Source organism: Caretta caretta, chromosome 2 (genome assembly GCF_965140235.1).
Source record: "Caretta caretta isolate rCarCar2 chromosome 2, rCarCar1.hap1, whole genome shotgun sequence".
In the NCBI taxonomy this organism is placed as follows: domain Eukaryota; kingdom Metazoa; phylum Chordata; order Testudines; family Cheloniidae; genus Caretta; species Caretta caretta.
This window is the reverse complement of record NC_134207.1, coordinates 13,370,386-13,394,228: the sequence shown is the minus strand read 5'-3', so window position 1 is coordinate 13,394,228 and position 23,843 is coordinate 13,370,386.

The window sequence follows — 23,843 nt, the reverse complement described above, 5'->3', positions numbered from 1 at the left end:
GAAAGCCTGAGTAGCTCTCTTTCAGCTTTGTCTGTTTTCTGGCTCTAGAAGTGCTAGGAGTTCCCAGCCAGAGGAAGGTATTTTTTTTCCCCTCTTCTCCATATTGTTTAGTGGTTCATACTGTTATTTGCTCAGTATCATTGCAATTTGGAGGGCCCTATTCTCTACTACCTGGTTCAGGAAAAGCTCTATAAAGGGGTTCATTGATTTATGACTAGGTCTGGGAATTAGCTCTCTCCCCATCCGATACCCCCTGTCATCGGTTACTCTCACTGTGACCCCTGCACCCCCCTCCCTTCTCTCTCCCTCCATAACTCAATCTTCCGGCGAGGCTGCTAGATAGTCCCCCCCTACCAGGTTAACAAATGCCAACAGGAAAACTGTCCTGCTGCCACCTGAGATGGTCTTCTGTTCCACCTCTAGGTCCTCGGCCACTTCCCAGTGGCTGGTAGGGGAACCCAGCCCGCCTCCTGCTACTTTGGATTCCAGCCCAAGGACCCCAGGACTAGCAATCCAGGTGTGCTTAATCTTAAATCCTGTTGCTGTTTCTCTGGGTTCCTTCCTACCCCACCTCTCTATCTCCTTGCCTATCTCTGGTTTACTACTGAGGCTTCCTCCACTACTACTATTTCACCCCTCTAGGGCTCTTGTAAGACTCCCTAGTCTAGGCCAGGAACCCAGGTTTTACTACCCTCCTGGATCTCCTCCGTGTCCCTAGCCAAATCCCTTTCCCTCTAGGGAGTGACTGCAAACCTCCTTCCTACAGCCCCTTCCTGCTCTCACCTCCTGGTTTTATAATCCTATCCCAGCTCCTCCCCCATCTTCATTTGCTCTATCCATCCCTGGTTCCCCTCCAGGTGCAATATCTAGGGTTAATCAGCCCCTCCTGGCCCACATTAACCTGCTCAGGGCTTGTGTTGAGCAGACACCCCATCATAGGCTCATTGTTAACAATTCTTTGGCCTGACTAAGGAGTGGTGGGTAAGGTCTATAGCTACCTCAGGCTGACGCTTCAAGACTGCACAAGGCCTGGTCTACACCTAAAACTTAGGTCTACCTGGCCACACCACTCAGGGCTAAGAAAAAGTTCATGCATGGAGAAGAAGGGACATGGTTTGTTAAGTAAAGAGACTTGACTGAGGCGCTGGAGAGAGACAGAGGCTTCAGGAGACAGTACAATAATTTCTGACCTGAGCTATCTGTGAGAGGGAGTTACATTTGTGCCATTTGTTATCATCCTGGTTCAAAGAAATAGGCTTGAGTACATTTTGTGAATAAGCAAATTACACTAAGGAAATATCTGATTATGATTTCTGATCCAAATGGGAAACTGACCAGCAAAGCCCCAAACATCTGCATACGCTCAGCAAATGGGCACCACTATTATGTCAGGTAGTACCACATCCTGGATAAAAATCAGAAAAGCATGTGAGGTTTGACTCATTGAGCCTGATCCTGCACGAGTGAAGTCAATGGAAATTTTGCTATTGACATCAGTGGGGCCCACTGAGTTTCATGCATATCCTTTGCTTGGGACATGAACAGCATTTGCATGGAGCAAGACCTCCCAAATCCATTCACACCCTGAATGTTGCAAGAAAAGTGCAGGGATATTTCTTAACATGACACAACACTCTCGGTCTCCCCATCTGCTGTGGCTCAGAAATGTACTACCATGGGGTCCCCAGAGGCAGCTGATCCAGAATCTCCCTCAGTGACCAAAGTAGGGTGAGCAGGACCATTTATCCCATGAGGAAAGTCTACATTTAAGAGGAGAATGCTGCCATGGAGATGATTCTGGTCATCCCCATATATACCCTCCCTATACCTGTGGAGCTGGGATTCTATGAAATGGGAGTGAAGGGGCTTCCAGGATTTCGGATGGAAAAGGGGGACAGCTACTGCTCCCCAAAATCTGTGCTTCCCCAGGGGTTTCACTCTTCTTTACTCACAGCACAAGGTGTATTATTGGGTTAGTGCTGGATACAATCATACAGCTTTGCTTCACAGTCCAGTAGACCACCACTTGCATTATTCAAAGGAAGTATCAACAACATATAGTATTTAACATGTTTCAAGTGCTTTACAAACAAACCCTCAGTGAGGGGGTGTCCCAGGATTGCTGTACTTTTTCCATATGGGGGGCATCACCAGCCTCACTTTCCCTTACTTTTGTGAAGCAAACAGCACACAACTGTTGTTTCAAATGAAAATTTCCCTTTCCAGGATATGTTTATTGATATAAATCAACAAAAAGCCTTTGTCCTTCCCCCAGGCTCCTACTCCCAGACTTCTACCCCAATTCATCACAGTTCATGAGCTCACACTAGAGACCCTCAGCCTGTTCTCTTCCTCAAGGCATCTAGCCTTCTTCCAGACTCTGCAGAGAGCTTTCTGAGTCCCTGAGTCCTAGAGAAATGCATTATATAGTCCCCTTTCCCCTGCTGAGTGTCTTTGCACTTTGCACCAACTGTAGCCCTTTCTAGGCCAAAAGCATTAAGTCTTTCTTGCCAACACAGACAGTCCCTGCACATCCCATCACAGGGAAGTTGATAAATATTATTCCCACTTTACAGCTGGTGAAACTGAGTCACAGAGAGGTGAAGAGGTCCCTACAGTAAACCCCTGGCAGGATTAGAACTCAGGAGGGCCGGTTGGCTCCATGCACAATCCTCCATACCATACTATCTCCCTACAAGAAACCTCAGCCCAATGGCTTCACACACATTTACAGAGTGAGTTACTTTCTTGACATAGTCCTATCCACTTCCTAAACACAGCATTAATCTTACTATTCTTCAGGTGTCAAAAATGTACAGTGCATGCAGGAAAAGAGCTGGCAATTTATCTCAGAGTTCAGCTGCAGAATCTTAAGGAGACAAAGGAATGGCACAGAGTTGGTTTGACTCAGTTCTGTTGAAAACTCTGGTGTTGGCTGTCTAAAGGTTCAAGGAGCTGTTCTGTCCTTGTTTCTATTATCTCTTTCTCTGCTGAGAGATGACAGTGATCTGATCCGGGTTTAAAACACACCTTCCCGATAAAGTCTTCTCCCATAATTGATGCTCCTACACACACCTATCCAGGCTTCTCTCTCCTGTCTGAACGGTGAGAGATGGTGATAGATGCTATGTAAAAATCTCCGACTGACAGAGAGGTGAGAGTACTCTAATGCTTCTCAATCTTTTCCCTGTTGGGACCCCTACTATCTAGCCAGGAGCAAACTGGAGCCCCTCTTCCCATTTAGCCATCTAGAAAGGATAGGAAAGTTGTGAATGACCCTGACACTTGTTTGAACCTCCCTAGTGCTACTACCCTAAGGACCCTTGTATTCGATAGATGGAAAGTTATGTAAGAGTTCTTTTAAGTATTAAATGTGAGGTCTTTCAGCTAACCTGAAGAAGTCATGACTAGACAGTGATGCCAGTAACAGTAGTAATGACTACATACATTTCATTAGGGTTTGGTGAACTCATTTGGCTTCATTTTGATCACTGGTTTGAAAGTTTGACTCTAAAGGAAACATAGATTCATAGCTAATAAGGCCAGAAAGGATCACTGTGATCATCTAGTCTGACCTTCTGTATAGCACAGGCACCAGGACTTCCCTAAATTAATTCCTGTTTGAAGTAGAGCATTTTTAATGCTTTTAAAAAAAAAAAAAACATCCAATTTTGATTTTAAAACTGCCAGTGAAGGATATGTGTTCAAATGGCTAATTACTCTCACTGTTAAAAATGTGTGCCTTATTTCTGGTCTGAATTTGTCTACCTTCAACCTCCAGCCATTGGATCTTGTTAAACCTTTGTCTGCAAGACTGAAGAACCCTCAACTATCAAATACCTGTTCCCCATGTAGGTACTTATAGAGTGTGATCTAGTCACTCTTTAGCCTTCTGTCCATTAAGTTAAGCAGATTGAGCTTCTTGACTCTTTCACTATGAGACATGTTTTCTGATCCTTTAATCAGTCTCATGGCTCTTCTCTGTACCCTCTCCAATTTATCAACATCCTTGAACTGTGGAGGACAGAACTGGACATGGTTATACCAGTAGTGATCACACCAGTGCCAAATAAAGAGGTAATATAACCTCTCTATTCTCATTCAATATTCCCTTATGTATATTCCAAGGATCACTTTGGCTGCAGCATTGCAATGGGAGTTATATTCAGCTGATTATCCACCCTAACCCCCAAGTCCTTTCAGAGTTACTGCTTCTCACGATAGAGTCCTGCATCCTATAAGTATGGCTTGCATTCTTTCTGTCTAGATGTATAATCTTGTATTTGGTAGTATTGAAACTTGTTATTTGCTTGTGCCCAGTTTACCAAGTGAACCAGATAGCTCTATATCAGTGATGTTGTATTGCTTATTTACCATTCCCCCAGTCTTTGTGTCATCTGCAAATTTTATCAGTAACAATTTCATGTTTTCTTCCACATCATTGATGTTAAATAGTATAGGGCCAAGGACCACCCCTGTGGGATCCCACTAGAAACACACCCACTTGGTGATGATTCCCTGTTTATGATCACATTTTGAGAGCTGTCAGTTATCCAGTTTTTAATCCATTTAATATGTACCATGTTAATTTTGCATCATAATTGTGTTAGTTTCTTAATCAAAATTTCTTACGTTTATCTATATTACATCAAGCCTATTTCATTTATCAGCTAAACTTGTAATTCCATCAAAGAAAGATATCAAGTTAGTTTGACAAGATCCATTTTCCATAAACCTATGTTGATTGGCATTAATTATATTGCTTTCTTCTAGTTCCTTAATAGTCAAGTCCCATAGCCGCCACTCTGTTATTTTGCCTGGGATCAATGTCAGGTTGACATTGGAGCAGATGCAGCCACACAAGACTTGTGGATACCCAGCTAAATACAGTGTTGTGATGCATCATGGGAACCCTTAAGTCGACTCTAACACCATGGCTACCTGTCCTGTCTAATATCACTCCTCTGCCGATACCCAGAACTGCTGAAACATTTAGTGAAGCTCAGAAAATCCAGGAAAATAGATATCTTCCTATTCACCAAGACCTTGACAATGCCTGCCCACAATGTCTTAAGTCCCGCAAGCCTTTCTGGGAACATTTGTTTAGCCTCATGCAATCAGGCTATGATCAGAAGGAGGCTTGGAAAGCAGATTGGGCTAAACAAGACTTAAAAAATATAAGTGCCTGATCCCATGCAGAAGGTTTCTGGGTTTGATCTTCCATGATCATCTTGGTCACCTCTGAATTGACTTCGAATCTACCAGGGTAGATGTGGATATCTAATACACAAATGGAAAATCAAGGACTCCCCAGTGTGCAAGTGTGGCTCCCAACAATCGACCGTTGAACATATTACTATCTACTGCCCAATTTATAAATATGATGGAGGCATTACTGATGGGCAAGATCCCCTGGGAGAATAACATGAGGGGGAAAGGAGTCCAGGAGAGCTGGCTGTATTTTAAAGAATCCTTATTGAGGTTACAGGGACAAACCATCCCAATGTGTAGAAAGAATAGTAAATATGGCAGGCAACCAGCTTGGCTTAACAGTGAAATCCTTGCTGATCTTAAATACAAAAAAGAAGCTTACAAGAAGTGGAAGATAGGACAAATGAACAGGGATGAGTATAAAAATATTGCTCGGCCTTGCAGGAGTGAAATCAGGAAGGCCAAATCACACCTGGAGTTGCAGCTAGCAAGAGATGTTAAGAGTAACAAGAAGGGTTTCTTCAGGTATGTTAGCAACAAGAAGAAAGTCAAGGAAAGTGTGGGCCCCTTCCTGAATGAGGGAGGCAACCTAGTGACAGAGGATGTGGAAAAAGCTAATGTACTCAATGCTTTTTTTGCTTCTGTCTTCACGGACAAGGTCAGCTCCCAGACTACTGCACTGGGCAGCACAGTATGGGGAGACAGTGACCGGCCCTCTGTGGAGAAAGAAGTGGTTTGGGACTATTTAGAAAAGCTGGACCAGCACAAGTCCACGGGGCCAGATGCGTTGCATCTGAGAGTGCTAAAGGAGTTGGCGGATGTGATTGCAGAGCCATTGGCCATTATCTCTGAAAACTCATGGCAATCAGGGGAGGTCCCAGATGACTGGAAAAAGGCTAATGTAGTGCCCATCTTTAAAAAAGGGAAGAAGGAGGATCCTGGGAACTACAGGCCAATCAGCCTCACCTCAGGCCCCGGAAAAATCATGGAGCAGGTCCTCAAGGAATCAATTCTGAAGCACTTAGAGGAGAGGAAAGTGATCAGGAACAGTCAGCATGGATTCCCCAAGGGCAAGTCATGCCTGACTAATCTAATTGCCTTCTATGACGAGATAACTGGCTCTGTGGATGAAGGGAAAGCAGTGGACATGTTATTCCTTGACTTTAGCAAAGCTTTTGACACGGTCTCCCACAGTATACTTGCCAGCAAGTTAAAGAAGTATGGGCTGGATGAATGGACTATAAGGTGGATATAAAGCTGGCTAGATTGTTGGGCTCAAGAGATAGTGATCAATGGCTCCATGTCTAGTTGGCAGCCGGTATCAAGTGGAGTGCCCCAGGGGTCGGTCCTGGGGCCAGTTTTTTTCAATATCTTCATAAATGATCTGGAGGATGGTGTGGATTGCACCCTCAGCAAGTTTGCAGATGACACTAAACTGGGAGGAGTGGTAGATATGCTGGAGGGTAAGGATAGGATACAGAGGGACCTAAACAAATTAGAGGATTGGGCCAAAAGAAATTTGATGAGGTTCAACAAGGACTAGTGCAGAGTCCTGCACTTAGGACGGAAGAATCCCATGCACCGCTACAGACTAGAGACCAAATGGCTCGGCAGCAGTTCTGCAGAAAAGGACCTAGGGGTTACAGTGGACAAGAATCTGGATATGAGTCAACAGTGTGTCCTTGTTGCCAAGAAGGCCAATGGCAATTTTGTATATATATGTAGGGACATTGCCAGCAGATCGAGAGATGTGATCGTTCCCCTCTATTCGACATTGAGGCCTCATCTGGAGTACTGTGTCCAGTTTTGGGCCCCACATTAGAAGAAGGATGTGGAAAAATTGGAAAGAGTCCAGCGGAGGGCAGCAAAAATGATTAGGGGACTGGAACACATGAGTTATGAGGAGAGGCTGAGGGAACTGGGATTGTTTAGTCTGTGGAAGAGAAGAATGAGGGGGGATTTGATAGCTGCTTTCAACTACCTGAAAGGGGGTTCCAAAGAGGATGGATCTAGACCATTCTCAGTGGTACCTGATGACAGAACGAGGAGTAATGGTCTCAAGTTGCAGTGGGGGAGGTTTAGGTTGGATATTAGGAAAAACTTTTTCACTAGGAGGGTGGTGAAGCACTGGATTGCATTACCTAGGGAGGTGGTGGAATCTCCTTCCTTAGATATTTTTAAGGTCAGGCTTGAGAAAGCCCTGGCTGGGATGATTTAGTCGGGGATCAGTCCTGCTTTGAGCAGGGGGTTGGAGTAGATGACCTCCTGAGGTCCCTTCCAACCCTGATATTCTTTGATTCTATGATTCTATGATTACTGCAATAAATTTTGCTACTCCTGATGTAGCCATTTGGCTTAATCAACTTCAGGTGAAATTGTAATTGCTGCTCTACCCCCACCATACGAAAGAAGAAGGTGGCCTATAATTATTACCCAGGGCATCCCATTTACCCTTTTTAAATATTGGCACAATATTAGCTTTTTTCTGATCCTCTGGAACTTCTCCAGGGTTCCAAGACTTAATGAAAAACAACATTAACAGTTGAGAGAGCAACTTGGTAAGTGCTTTTAAAACTCTTGAATACAAGTTATCCGGACCTTTTGATTTTAAAAGGTCTAACTCTAGTTATTGCTGTTTAATGTCCTTCTTAGTTACCTTTGGAAAATATTTCATCATTATCCTATGATATGATGACATATTTATCTCTTTCCCAAATGCAGCTCTGAAATATTTATTGAACTCTTCTTCCTTTCCTGTTTTTGTATTGACAATTCTACTATTTCCATCTAGTAATGGACAAATACCACTAAGAATCCTTTTGTTGCTAATATACTTGGAAAAATTCATTGTTCTTTCTTTCTTTCTTTCTTTCTTTCTTTCTTTCTTTCTTTCTTTCTAGCTGCTTTCACATCCCCTGTAAGCCAGGTTGGTTTGTTTACCAGTGTGGCGTTCTTTCTTGATTATGGGATTGTATTTTTGGGGAGACATCTAGTAAAATGTTTGAACATCTTATAAATTGAAGCGGCTCGTGTTTCATTTTAGAGATGTTGTGAAAAAGTTGAGAGGGGAAAATAGGTAGTGAAAAAGACAGAAAAGAGAGATCAACCAGAATGACAAAAATATACAGACACACACGCTGTAGAGACACACTCTAGAGTATTTAGGGCACCCACTTGTGACATCCTAATTCTAATATACTCTGGGAATTCTTTGGGGGAAGTTCTGTGGCCTGTGTTACACAGGAGATCAGACTAGATGATCACAATTGTTCCTTCTGGCATTGGAACATATGGATATAGAGCACAAGCTTCTTTTTAATTAATGATACATTTTCTGGCATCCCTACTATTCATCCAGGAGGACTGAGAAGTGCTTTAATATGACGTGGGGATAGTCTAGTGCTTTCACCACAAGACAGTTCTGCAGAAGACCTCTGAAAATTTCTGTTAGTTAAAACTCAGGTATCTTCCACTGTATTCTTGCTCTTGAAAGAGTTTTTTAGGAGCCCATTTGCGACATATGAGCTAAATCCTGCAGTCCTTAATCAAGCAAAGACTGCCATTAAAGTCATGAAAAGTTTTTTACTGAATACAGACTTCAGAATATAACTCACTGAGAAGTGCATTTAAAAAAAAAATGGCCAATTGGTGATTACTTCATGTTCCCTTCCTCAATTTAAAGAGAAGTTTCAGGGGGAAGAGGGATTTCTCCATTGTCTAGCATCTATTATTTATGTACATGAAAGAACACCTGTGAATATGTAGGATATGAATCATATTTTTTTACCCAAATAAATGGACTGAACTGTGAATGTACTGTGTACTCTCTTGTATTAGGAACTTATAAGCTGTGAATTTTTGCCACAATTACTTTTTGAAGTCTGCCTTCTTTCAGAGTGATTTATGGACCCCTTAGTATGGGAAAATTATTTGATAACACACAGCAGCCTTGGGCAAAAATAGATTTTTTTTAAAAAAATCCAGAGCTGAGATAATACATTTTCTGTGAGATTGACTTGTTAACCCTTAAACCGACATTTTCCCTCCCACTGTGGCAGCCACAATGAATGAAAAATGGAAGACTGCAAGTTGCAGCACCCTGAAGACTATCCACACTGGAGGTGTTTGAACTAAAATATGGTTACTCTTACTTAACAGTTTAATTAACTTGAAAATGGCTATGTGGGCTTTAGCATCATCAGAGCCTTTGCAAGTTTCAGAATGTGTGCAAAATTTTCCTGATATGTCCGTGAAGAGATCTCAACACCATGCAGGCACTGATGGATAGAGGCCAACTAGTGAAAATCCAGACACCAGGTGAATACTATACAGTATATTGTGATCTTATGGAAATGTTTAGGCCAGGTAATGAATTTTTATCTGACTAACCTACACATTAGTGTTTATCATGAGTAATTCATTAGCAGTTCAAGGAGTTCCCCATCTCCATTCCTGTTCTATGTCTCAAACCTTGTCTCTTATCTCCTCTCATCCACCAGCCTTGAAACCCTAATCACAGAAATGTAGGACTGGAAGGGACCTCATTGATCATCGAGTTCAGTCTCCTGCACTGAGGCAGGACTAAGTATTGTCTAGAACATCTAGTCTAGTATTTGTCTAACCTGTTCTTAAGAACCTCCAATCACAGAGATTCCACAACCTCCTTAGGTAATGTGTACCCTTATAGTTAGGAAGTTTTCCTTATAGTTAGGAAGTTTTTCTTGCTGTAGTTTAAGCCAATTACTTCTTGTCCTGTCCTTAGTGTTTAAGGGAAATAATTTATCACCCTCCTCCTTTTAGGAACTTGAAGACTGTGATCATGTCTCCTCTCAGTCTTCTCTTCTCCGGACTAAATAAACCCAGTTTTTTCAATCTTTCTTTCTAGGGCATGTTTTCTAGACCTTTAATCATTTTTGTTGATTTCTTCTGGACTTTCTCCAATTTGTCCACATTATTCCCAAAGTGTGGTGTCCAGAACTGGACACAGTATTACAGTTGAGGCCTTATCAGTGCTGAGTAGAGTTGAAAAATTACTTCTTGTGTCTTGCTTACAACACTCCTGCTAATACATCCCAGAATGATGTTTCGCAAAAAGAAAAGGAGTACTTGTGGCACCTTAGAGACTAACCAATTTATTTGAGCATGAGCTTTCGTGAGCTACAGCTCACTTCATCAGATGTTTACCGTGGAAACTGCAGCAGACTTTATATACACACAGAGAATATGAAACAATACCTCCTCCCACCCCACTGTCCTGCTGGTAATAGCTTATCTAAAATGATCAACAGGTGGGCCATTTCCAGCACAAATCCAGGTTTTCTCACCCTCCACCCCCCCACACAAATTCACTCTCCTGCTGGTGCTAGCCCATCCAAAGTGACAACTCTTTACATAATCAAGTCGGGCTATTTCCTGCATAGATCAAGGTTTTCTCACATCCCCCCCCCACCCCCATACACACACAAACTCACTCTCCTGCTGGTAATAGCTCATCTAAACTGACCACTCTCCAAGTTTAAATCCAAGTTAAACCAGAACATCTGGGGGGGGGGGGGTAGGAAAAAACAAGAGGAAACAGGCTACCTTGCATAATGACTTAGCCACTCCCAGTCTCTATTTAAGCCTAAATTAATAGTATCCAATTTGCAAATGAATTCCAATTCAGCAGTTTCTCGCTGGAGTCTGGATTTGAAGTTTTTTTGTTTTAAGATAGCGACCTTCATGTCTGTGATTGCGTGACCAGAGAGATTGATGTTTGCTTTTCTTACAACAGTATTGCACTTTTGACTCATATTTAGTTTGTGGTCCACTATAACCCCCAGATGCTTTTCTGCAGTACTCCTTCCTGTGCAGTCATTTCCCATTTTGTATTTGTGCAATTGATTATTCCTTCCTAAGTGAAGTACTTTGCATGTGTCCTTATTGAATTTCATCCTATTTAATTTAGACCATTTCTCCAGTTTGTCCAGATCATTTTGAATTATAACCCTGTCCTCCAAAGTACTTACAACCCCTCCCAGCTTGGTAACATCTGCAAACCTTATAAGTGTACTCTCAATGCCATTATCAAAATAATGTATGAAGATATTGAATAGAACCAAGCCCAGGATGGATCACTGTGGGACCCCACTCTATATGCCCTTTCAGCTTGATTGTGAACCACTGATAACTGCTCTCTGGGAGTGGCTAAGTCATTATGCAAGGTAACCTATTTCCCCTTGTTTTTTCCTAACCCCGCCCTCCCCAGACGTTCTTGCTAAACCCTGGATTTGTGCTGGAAATGGCCCACCTTGTTTATCATACACATTGTAAGGAGAGTGATCACTTTAGATAAGCTATTAGCAACAGGAGAGTGGGTTTGTTGGGGGTGGGGGGGGAGAAAACCTGGATTTGTGCTGGAAATGGCCCAACTTGATTATCATACACATTGTAAGGAGAGTGATCACTTTAGATAAGCTATTCCCAGCAGGAGAGTGGGGTGGGAGGAGAGAAAACCTTTTGTAATGGTAAACACCCATTTTTTTCATGCTTTGTGTGTATAAAAAGATCTTCTGTACTTTCCATAGTATGCATCTGATGAAGTGAGCTGTAGCTCATGAAAGCTTATGCTCAAATAAATTGGTTAGTCTCTAATGTGCCACAAGTACTCCTTTTCTTTTTGTGAATACAGACTAACACGGCTGTTACTCTGAAACCTGTCTGAGCACTGTTTTCCACCCGTTGTGCACCCCCTTCTAATAGGTTCAAAATCCTTACTGAATTTGAGATATGTCACATCTACTGCTTCCCTCCTATCTGGAAGGCTTGTTATCCTGTCAAAGAAGAATATTAGATTGGTCTGAAATGATTTGTTCTTGACAAATCCATGTTGACTGTTAGTTACTGTATTTTCTTTGAGGTGCTTACAAATGAATTGATTATTTGTTCCTTTATTTTTCCAGGTACTGAAGTTAAGGTGACTGGTCTATAATTTCCTGAATAGTCCTTATTTCCCATTTTATAGATAGGTACTATATTTGCCCTTTTCCGGTCCTCTGGCATCTCACCTGTCCTCCACAAGTTCTCAGAGTTAATCAGAATGGTCCAGAGGTCTCTTCAGCCAGTTTCTTAAGTATTGTAGGATGTATTTCTTCAGGCCCTGCCAACTTGAAAACATCTAACTTGTCTAAGTAATTCTTAACTTGTTCTTTTCCTATTTTAGTCTCAGATCCTACTCCATATACACTGATGTTCACTATCTTAGTGGTAGGGTGATCAGATGTCCTGATTTTATAGAGAGAGTCTTGATATTTGGGGCAATTTTATTATATGGGCACCTAATACACCCGACCCACATCCCAATTTTTCACATTTGCTATCTGGTCACCCTAGTTAGTGTTCCAATCACTACTAACTTTTTTTGGTGAAAACTGAAACAAAAAGGTATTTAATGCTTTGGCCATTGCTGCATTTTCTGTTATTGTCATTCCCTTCTCATTGAGTAACATGTATACCATGTCCTTGGTCTTCCTCTTGCTTCTCGTGTATTTGTAAAATGTTTTCTTGTTACCCTTAATGTCCCTAGCTAGTATTTTTGTCTTTGTTTTTCTAATTTTGTTCCTACATGCTTGTGTTGTTTGGTGGGGAATTTTTTGTATCCATCCTTTGTAATTTGACCTAGCTTCCTATTATTATATGAGTCTTTTTGAATGTCAGGTCATTGAAGATCTCCTGATTAAGCCATCATTTGTCTCTTACCATACTTCCTATCTTTCCTACACATTGGAATACTTTTCTCTTGTGCCCTTAATAATCTTCTTTGAAACACTGCCAACACTCCTGCACTCTTTCTTTCCTCTAGCCATGTTTCCCATGGGATCTTACCTACCAGTTATCTGAGTTTGCTTAAGTCTGCCTTCTTGATGTCCATTGTCTTTATTCTACTGTTTTCCCTCCTATCATTCCATAGAATCATGAACTCTATCATTTCACAATCACTTTTACCCAAGCTGCCTCCCACCTACAAATTCTCAACTAGTTCCTCCCTATATATTAGAATCAAATCTAGTATAGCCTCTTCCCTGGTTGCTTTCTTCATATTCTGCAATAAAAAAAAGATAAAAAAGATATAATAATAATTTTACCTCCTTCTCCCACTCCCATGTCTGTGCATGCCTTCATACTGTGCCCCATGGACCTGGTGGTTTTTTGCCTTCCTCTGCAGTGTGGGGCACTTGCTGCTTTGAATTAGAGTAAATGGTGGATTCCCTGTAACTTGAAGTTTTTAAATAAAGATTTGTGGACATTGTGACAGATTTCTGTTACCAGTCTGCCTGAGGTGTCAGGTGATCAGGCTGAGGCCGCAGGATGGTTAAGGGAGGATATGATGGAGCACACCAAGTAACTGAGTTTTAAAGCTTTATTGGTAAAATAATAAAATAACAGCAGAGAGTGCTGGAGTGGGGGGAGAGGGTTCCCATATCACTCAGAGGAAGGAAGAAAACGCTAGTGCCCCAAGCCCTAACCCACTTTCATACTCACACCTGCACTACCCAAAGCTGGCCAAGCCTGGGTGTAACATAAGAAGAAGAGGGGGAAGGGTGGACGGGAGTTCTTGTTCTGTGCACAGGTTATCCAGGGTCCGCTGTTGATCTCCGATTTGCCTCAGCTCCCGGGAGGGTTTTTAAGTCCCTGGGGTCTCTTGGGGGCATCTCCTTCTGGGACCTTTGTTCCCCAAGCTCTGTGTACCAGTTCAAACTGGCCAGCCATGGCTTCCTCAGCATTCCCAAAACACACCAGCTTCAGGGCCGTGAGACACTTATTTTTCTCTTGCTGACCTTGTTGTCTCACTCCTTTTCGTGGCCCCTGCAATTTTGTTCAGCAACTCTCCTTACGGCTGGTCATGGGGCAGGGGGGAGTGGATTCCCTTGCTTCTGTCTTGGCAGGTATCAGAGTGTGTGCAATGGCTTTGGGCTATTTGGGCTCCCCCTTCAGCCTTTTGCCGCCTGTAAAGAAACCTTTTGTTCTGCATTCGTACCTTTAACCCTTCCCAAAATTCTTTCCAATATAAACAACAGCATTATCAATATATGAGGCTGGTGTTTACCCAGGGGACTCCCGGGGGTGGGGGGGCAGCCATCTTGTGACAACATCAGTAACTCAGCCAGAGATTATGGGTTTATTACAGGAGTGGGTGAGTGCAGTGATGAGCTGCCAAAATCTTAACAACCAGTTCCCTCCTCACCCCATGAGGGGATCGTGGCCCACCCCTGCCCCCCGGGACCCCTGCCCCATCGAACCCCCCATGTTCCCTGACGACCCCCCGGGGCCCCTGCCCCATCCACACCCTCCTCTGTCCCCTGACTACCCCCAGAACCAGGCAGGAGTGTCTCATGGGCCACCGTAGTGGATGCCCCGACCCTAGGAGCCAGAGGGACCTGCCGGGGGGCAAGGTGGGGAGTCCCGGCAGTGCTTACCTGGGGCAGCTCCCAGGAAGCATCTAGCAGGTCCCTCTGGCTCCAAGGGGTGGGGTAGTGTAGCTGGGGGGAGCAGGGGGAGCAGCTGCTCTCCCCACCAATCACTTCAAAAGTGGTGCCTTAGGCACCGACTCCATGGGTGCTCTGGGGTTGGAACACCCACAGGGAAAATTTGGTGGGTGCAGAGCACCCACTGGCAGCTCCCCTCTCCACGCTCAGCCCCAGCTCATCTCCGCTCCGCCTCCACCCCTGAACGCGCTGCCCCGATCTTCTTCTCTGCGCCCCCCTGACTTCCCATGAATCAGCTGTTTGCGCGGGAAGCCTGGGAGGGCTGAGAAGCAGGCGGTGGCTTCATGCTCAGGCCCAGGGAGGCGGAGGCCAGCTGAGGCGGAGAGCAGTTCCCCTGCACACCCCCGAGTTACCTGCTGCGGCACAGGCGGCCCTCCTCGTCTCCCCCCACCACCCCAGCTCACCTCCACTCTGCCTCTGTCTCCCTGGGCTTGATCACGAAGAAGCCACTTGCTTCTTAGCCCTTCCAGGCTTCCCGCGCGAACGGCTGATTCGTGGGAAACTTGGGGGTTGGGGACGGACAAGCAGAGTGGGGCAGTGCATTCAGGGGACGAGATGGAGGCAGAGCAGAGGTGAGTTGGGGCCAGGTGTGGGGCAGGGCATGGAGCTGCTGGTTGGTGCTCTGCACCCACCAAATCCAGCCCCCGAGCACCCATGGAGTCAGTGCCTAAGGTGCCACTTTTGGCCAGTTGTTACATTTAGAAGCCCTTTTAGAACCAGTTGTCCCTCGCGGGACAAACCGGTTCTAAAAGGGCTTCTAAATTTAACAACCAGTTCCAGTGAACCGGTGCAAACCAGCTCCAGCTCACCACTGGGTGAGTGAGGTTCTGTGGCTTCCAATGTGCAGGAGTCCATGATGATCATGATGGTCTTTCCCGGCCTTAAAGTCAATGAGTTTATGAAGTCAATGAGAGGCTTTCCACATACCTCACTGGGTACTGAATTAGGACCTATAGTCTCCCTCATTCAAAATGCTGAGCACCCTCTTCTCCGGTTGAATTCAGCGCACGTTGAGCTGGCTCAGCACCTTACAGGAGTGCCCAACTCTTTCAGGTTTGAGCTCTCTGAATGGCCATACTGGATCAGACTAATAGTCTCTCTAACCCAGTATCATGTCTTCTCACAGTAGCCAGTGCCAGATGCTTCAGAGGGAATGAACAGAATTGGACAATTATCAAGTGATCCATCCTCTGTCATCCAGTTCCTACTTCTGGCAATCAGAGGTTGAAGTTAACCCGGAGCATGAGGTTGCAGTGTGACCATCTTGGCTAATACTTATTGATTGACCTATCCTGCATGAACTTATCGAATTCTTGCTTGAACCCAGTTATACTTTTGTTTCCACAATATCCCCTGGCAATGAGTTCTACAGGTTGACTGCATTGTGTAAAGAAGTACTTCCTTATGTTCATTTTAAACCTGCTGTTTTAACCAAAAGCTATTTGTTTTATTCCACTATTACAACACTGTCCCTAGTGGTAAATACTGTCTATTTGTGGCATTTATATGGCCCCCATTACAGTAGTATCTAAGACCTCACAGGCTTAAATGTATTTATTCCTCTAACACTGCATGAGGTAAGGCAGCGCCATTATGCCCATGTTATAGATGGGAAACTGAGGCACGGAGAGGCTAAGTGAGTTGCGTGTGGTCACACAGGAAGTCTGTAGTGGAGCAGGGAATTGACTCCAGGATCTCCTAGGTTTCAAGACAGTGCCTCAACCATTCAACCATCCTTCCTCTCTCTAGTGGGCCATAGCACACTGGGTTGTTCTGTCATGCCATCCTGCCTTAATGGGAAGGATATTTTAGAAATCAGTTGTCATATCTAAGTGTGGCGTGCCCAGCAAATGGAGCCCAGGCAGAGTCTTGACATTCTGTGGACTTCAGATTCTTTCCCAGTCAGGTAGTACTGTATAAAACACTTGTAAAATGTTTCAGAGTAGCAGCCGTGTTAGTCTGTATTCGCAAAAAGAAAAGGAGTACTTGTGGCACCTTAGAGACTAACCAATTTATTTGAGCATAAGCTTTCCTGAGCTACAGCTCACTTCATCGGATGCATTCAGTGGAAAATACAGTGGGGGGATTTATATACACAGAGAACATGAAACAATGGGTGTTACCATACACACTGTAATGAGAGTGATCAGGTAAGGTGAGCTATTACCAGCAGGAGAGCCGGGTGGGGGGGAAACCTTTTGTAGAGATAATCAAGATGGGCCATTTCCAGCAGTTGACAAGAACATCTGAGGAACAGTGGGGGTTGGGAGGGGGATAAACATGGGGAAATAGTTTTACTTTGTGTAATGACCCATCCACTCCCAGTCTCTGTTCAAGCCTAAGTTAATTGTATCCAGTTTGCAAATTAATTCCAATTCAGCAGTCTCTCCCTGGAAGTTTTTTTGCTGAAGTATTGCCACTTTTAGGTCTGTAATCGAGTGACCAGAGAGATTGAAGTGTTCTCCAACTGGTTTTTGAATATTATAATTCTTGACGTCTGATTTGTGTCCATTTATTCTTTTACGTAGAGACTGTCCAGTTTGGCCAATGTACATGGCAGAGGGGCACTGCTGGCACATGATGGCATATATCACATTGGTAGATGTGCAGGTGAACGAGCCTCTGATAGTGTGGCTGATGTGATTAGGCCCTATGATGGTGTCCCCTGAATAGATATGTGGACACAGTTGGCGACGGGTTTTGTTGCAAGGATAGGTTCCTGGTTTAGTGGTTCTGTGGTGTGGTGTGTGGTTGTTGGTGAGTATTTGTTTCAGGTTGGGGGGCTAAAATGTGTATTCTATTCCCTCTGGTGGTTGGTCCACATACAGGATAACTGGTCGCTATAGCTACCAGCAAGTGGAGTTACTCTTTTAGCTCAAGTAGTGGAGACCTGGAGAACTTCAGTGCTGAAAGTTGTGGATTCAATCCCTGCTGAAAAATGTGGAGGAGGTGGCAGGGAAGCCAAAATGGAATTAATTAGTGGGCTTTCTGGTTCATAATTGGGATTAAGCCCTTATATTTTTAATGCAGGGCCTACTGGAATCAAAGTAGAAAGGACATTTACACCAAATGATGCGGGAAAATATTGTTCCTTCAGCATCCTATCACTAAAGTGACACAGCAGGACAGCTCAGAACTGTTTGTATTGGAATGAGGTAATACATTATTCTCCTCCTCTTGGGTTTCTCCTACCAGAAGACCTCTTAAGCACTTCCATTTTGGTGGAGAAAACCCCATGAGCTCCATCCCCATGTGCCTGTTATCATCTAGTCAGTCTCCCGCTGATAGCTATCTTCATGGGTACCTGCTTCCTAGGATAGAAAAGCAACAGGGAGGGTGGGTGAGGGAACCTAGGAAGGGAATGAGGGAAGCAGCCAGTCAGGGGAAGGCCATGAAAGGTCGGGGATAACGTTTACTCATGATTCCAGCTCTATGCTAAGTGTCTCATCCACAGCCCATAGGGGTCAATGGTTGTCTTTCCAGTGACTTCAATGGGCTGTGGATCAGGCCCTACATGACAACTTGATGAAATGAGAAAACTAAACTTTCATTCATTTGTCTTTTTCTATCACTGTTAACCCCCCAAATAAAGAGCTAAAGCCAGATACTCAAGTGCTGCACACTGGCCAAAGTAAGAGAATGACATATTCAGTGCAATGTATGTTCCTTAAACATCAGAAATGAAATGGCGGGCATGAAATTTAGCCCCTTGCTGTACATTTTGGCAGTATCTACTAATCAGATGAAGGGTTTTCAAACCTAGCCTCCAGTTTTGTGGTAAAGTTTTGTCCTTGAAATGAATTGCCTCCATTCCCCCTGGTTTTGTACCAGCAGGTCATTCATGTCTTTCCTTTGCAATTCTGGATGGGCAACATTGTTGGTAAAACTGGGCCCACAAAATGGAGATTCATTTTGAAAATCGGGCCCTTATTTGGTGTTTGAGATATGGGCTAGAGGCCCTGATATAGCAAAGAACCAAACATTCATTTTAAGCATATTTTAACTCCCGTTGACTTAAAGAATATGCTTAAGTGCTTTGTTGAACTGTAGTGGGAGAGCCCTGCAACTCGCCTGTTGTTAGAAATAATTGCTATCAACTAACTTCCTCATTCTTTGTATCTACAAAAAGAACAATAATATTAGTATATTGCAAGTATTCCCCACTGGCACATTGCAATTCATTTGGAGGTTCTGCTGAAGACATTTACAAAATCACATTTCTTTATCAACAGCCTGTACAAAGTTATTTCGAGAAGCTACAATGAACAAGACAGCCTTTCAATAATACTTTGTCAACATGCTTCCCCTCCCTGTGTCGAGGCAGATAAAACAACGGTAGTGAATACTGTGCACCTAGAGCCTTCTATTAAATAAAACAGTGGTTGAAAAATAATCAGTACAGACCTAGTAGCTTCTCTTCCCACTTGTTTAATGTTCGTGCACCTGGATGCATATACACTCATGTTCATTTGTTTTGTGACACTGGAATTAAATACACCCTGACTTGCATATTCACAATCTGTGACAAACTGAGTAGTAGCATTACTCTCTGGTTTTTATTCCGTTTTTCATGCATCGGGCTCCAGTCTCGTGCAGTGTCTGGGTTCAGTCACAGAATCTGTGCTGGCCGATCGGCTCTGCTCAGCAGAAAGTGCCACTCCTGCCGAGAGCCAGTAGAAGCTATTGTAGATGCTTTCATGGGAGCTGGGGATAATTCAGTCTGCCTAAAAAGACATAAGCTAATTTTGAAAGAAATCCTCTTGCTGTCGTCTGCTATAACACATTCAATTTAGATAAATACTTCAGCGGAGATTTCTTATGCATAATATATGCTGCTAAACAAATAGAAGCATGACCAGAACATTAATAGTATCCAAATGATTGCTTAGGTTTAGCACCCTGGCTGTCCAGTGTTTTATCTAAAGTCTGGCAAACAAAGGCAGAATCAGAAAATTAACAATTTTCAAGTGACTGCTGAAGTTCAAAGAGTGCTTGTATTTTAATAACAAGCACTGAACGTGTTCCATGGACATGTTAGCCCACTGATCTATATGTTAATTAGGCTGTAATTTGAAAGGGAAGAATGACTCTATTGCTTTCATCTCATTTCCAGCGCAGGCAGCCACGATTAGGCTGCACCACCCCTGCATATTCTGGGCTAGATTGTGCCCATGCTTGTGTGGTTGAGTAGGAGGAATTAAACCCCTACACACACTTCTCCCACTTCTAGTGTAAGATCAGTCTGGATGGCAGCTCCCAGGGTGAGAGTGGCGGAAGCAGCCAAGCAGGAGAAAGCCATAAAAAGCCTGGGGTGAAATCTACTCATGAGAGCAAGAGTTGCAGGTAGCTGGCTACACATGTGGATAGATCAATCTATCTCTCATGGCATCTAAGCTCCTGTAAAGATTATGTCCCTTGCTCCTTGCTACCCCATTCCATCCGCCACGCAACAAAGGGGTCCCAGAGGAACTCAGCTCTCTCCGAAACACAGTGTCTCCCAGCATCTTATCCAAAGAAGAGCTCTGTGTGGCTCAAAAGCTTGTCTCTCCCACCCAGCAGAAGTTGGTCCAATAAAAGATATTACCTCAGGCAACTTGTCTCTCTAGGGTCTCCCAGAGGTATTCATAGGGCAGTTCAAGTTACACACTACCCTAAGGGTACCTCTAGCCCACGATGAATTCCATTTGAACTACAAAGAGTCCGGTGGCATTTTAAAGACTAATAGATTCATTTGGACATTCCGTGGGTAAAAAATGCATCTGAAGAAGTGGGTTTTTTTTACCCACAAAGCTTATGCTCAAATAAATCTGTTAGTCTTTAAGGTGCCACCAGACTCCTCGTCATTTTTGTGGATACAGACTAACATGGCTACCCCTCTGATACCTGACTCCATTTGAACTGGGATCTTACAGTATAGTCCAAACACCTGGAATCCGGTGGGGTGTGTTTATAACACTGAACATATAGAATGTGAGGCTCCTGTGTTGGGTGAAGTACACTTTATTCTGCTCTGTGATATGAATCATAATTTTTAACAGAAAATGGGAATTAAAGATTCTGGCTTTCACTGATTAATCATGCGCAAGAACACCTTGGAGAAATAACCACTGCAAGCTCTGAACTACGCACTTGAACAGAAACACTTTGGAGTGGGGGGGAAGCATGAGGTGATGCTGCTACTGAGCAACAGTAAAAAGCAAAATGCTGGCGAAGCTCTCATTGGAAGTGATAAAATATGTTCATTTCGGTATTCGCTGGGCTGTTCAGACCAAACCTGGAAACAAAGCTGCATGTAAGTGAATATTTCAAAATATTAGAGCTACTTGTCATTTTCCTAGCTGGGAATAGTTCTGGTTGGCAAAATATTTGATATTATTTCTCACTTTCTGTTCCGGTCTTTTGTTAGGTGCTGATTGAACTTTTCAAAACATTTCATCATTGATATCTTGGCGAATGTATCACCAAATAACTGCATGTAGAGGAATTTCTGTGGGAGTGTATGATGGACTGGGGCCAGGTGTCTTGTGAAAATATACCAGACCACCTCCTCATCTGGTGAAAATCAACATAATTGTATTGAAATCCATGGAGCTGAGATGATATACACCAGTTGAGGACCTGGCGCATTTTGAAGGAATAAGCGATATCGTTCCTTTGGGGTCAGAGGCCTGGAGCTGGCCTGGCTGTCTGATTAGCCTAACCTGTTGCACCTAAGAAAGAGGTGGTACTTAACTGGCTGATCCTTATGTAAAGAAATCAGCAGGAGGGGATGGAGGAGGAGGAGTGGGAACTGTAACACCCTGCAGGAAACCGAGGGGTTAGAGGTGGTGTCCAGGAGGATTGCTACTAGAGTTACTACTGATGGGAAGTGCTTCAGAAAACCAACAGACAATAGATGGGGACTGGTTGGGAGCTCTGAATTGCCAAAGGAAGAGCCAGGAAAATCTGGTTACTAGAATTATTGATGTGAAAGACTAATTTGGGGAAAAGGACTACGATGCTAGCACAGAGTTTGAAGTAAGAGTCTGCAAGGGCTTGATTATGTTTTGTTCATTTTTTCATTGCTCAGTGAAAGAAACTATCCCAGCTAAGAAATAGCTTCCCTGGATTCCTTGAGAAAACTTGGTTGAACCACTCAGAGTGAGATGACCCCCATTTGGACACTCAAATCAACACTTTGAATCCTTGGGCTGAATCCTATTGACTCAAAATCAATAAAAGTTTTGCCATTGATTGCAAGGGGGTCCAGGATTTGGCCCTGGAATCTTAGGAGATGTCTATACTACCCGCTGGATCAGTGGGCAGCAATCGATCCAGCGGGCGTTGATTTATCGCATCTAATCTAGACATGATAAATCAATCCCTGAGTGCTCTCCCATTGACTCCTGTACTCCACTGCCGTGAGAGGCACAGGCGGAGTTGATGAGGGAGTGGCAGCAGTTGACTCACTGAAGCAATGACCCCGCGGTGAGTAGGTCTAAGTACGTCGACTTCGGCTACGTTATTCATGTAGCTGAAGTTGCGTAACTTAGGTCAATCCCCCCGCCTACTGTAGACCAGGCCTTAATGTTTCACATAAGAACGTAAGAATGGCCATAATGTGTCATACCAATGGTCCTCTAATCCAGTATCCTGTTTTATAACAATAGCCAGTGCCAGATGCTTCAGAGGGAATGAACAGAACAGGACAATTATTGAGTGATCCATTCCCTTTCATTCAGGGCCAGCATCTAGCAGTCAGAGGCTTAGGGACACCCAAAGCATGGGGTTGTGTCCCTCACCATTTTAGCTAATAGCCATTAATGGACCTATCCTCCATGAACGCATCAAATTCTTATTTGAACCCAGTGATACTTTTGACCTTCGCAACATCTCCTGAGAACTAGTTCTACAGGTTGACCGTGCGTTGAATGAAGAAGTATTTCTTTATGTTTGTTTTAATCCTGCTACCTATTAATTTCATTGGTTCTTGTGTTAGGCAAAGGTGTAAACAACACGTCCTTATTCACTTTCTCCACATCACTCATGATTGTATAGACTCTGTCATTTCCCTCCTCAGCCGTCTCTTTTCCAAGCTGAACAGTCCCAGTCCTTTTAATCTCTCCTCATGTCGCCTAATCATTTGTATTGCCCTTCCCTGTACTTCCAATTCGAATATATCTTTTTTGAGATGGGGCAATCAGAATTGCATGCAGTATTCAAGGTGTGGGTATACCATGGATTTATATAATGACTTTATGATATTTACTGTCTTATAATCGATCCCTTTCTTAATGGTTTCTAACATTCTGGCAGCTTTTTCTGGACACTGCCGTACACTGAGTGGATGTTTTCAGTTGCAGGGTGAATCCACTGAGTAACATTGAGCTCCTATAAATAAAGACACTCATTCCTTGCAAGCTAGTTAGAATTTTAAGGCTGTAGAAAGACTGATGCTGAAATGAACATTAATAGAAAGAAACAGCTCATGTTTGTGACTATTTGTGGCCCTGGGCTGATATCTGTGGACATGGAATGACTGGGGTGATCCTGATTTGGGGTTGGTTTCTTGTTCCTTTTTGCACATCCTTGTGGCCTTTCCCAGAACCATATCAATGAAAGATGAAATTTCCCTACTAGGCCACCTTCCCAATTTCCTTGCTAGTGCATTATCACTTCCTAGGGCATAGCTTCTGAGCACAGGTTCCTAGGGCATAGGTTCACAAACCAGTATCAGAGGGTCACGACCACCTTATGACTAGATGGGGAAGTGTCGCAAAATGTATGGGATGGGTTGTTGTAACATGGAGTCCTGCTATGGAAAAGGTTGTGTGTGCTTAATCTATTGATTGTGTATTGATTAGGTTATTGATTTAGTTTGCCCAGTTAGCAGTCTATAATTTAGTAGGTTCTCATCCCAAGATCAGTAGGGTACCAGATGTCCCGGTTTTATAGAGACAGTCCCGATATTTGAGGCTTTGTTTTATCTAGATACCTATTACCTCCCACCCTGTGTCGTGACTTTTCACACTTGCTGTCTGGTCACCCTAAAGCTTAGGCCTCAGTATTAGCAGAGTTACTGCTTTGGGAGCCCCGTGAGATACAGCAATGACAATAACCTTAGGTAAG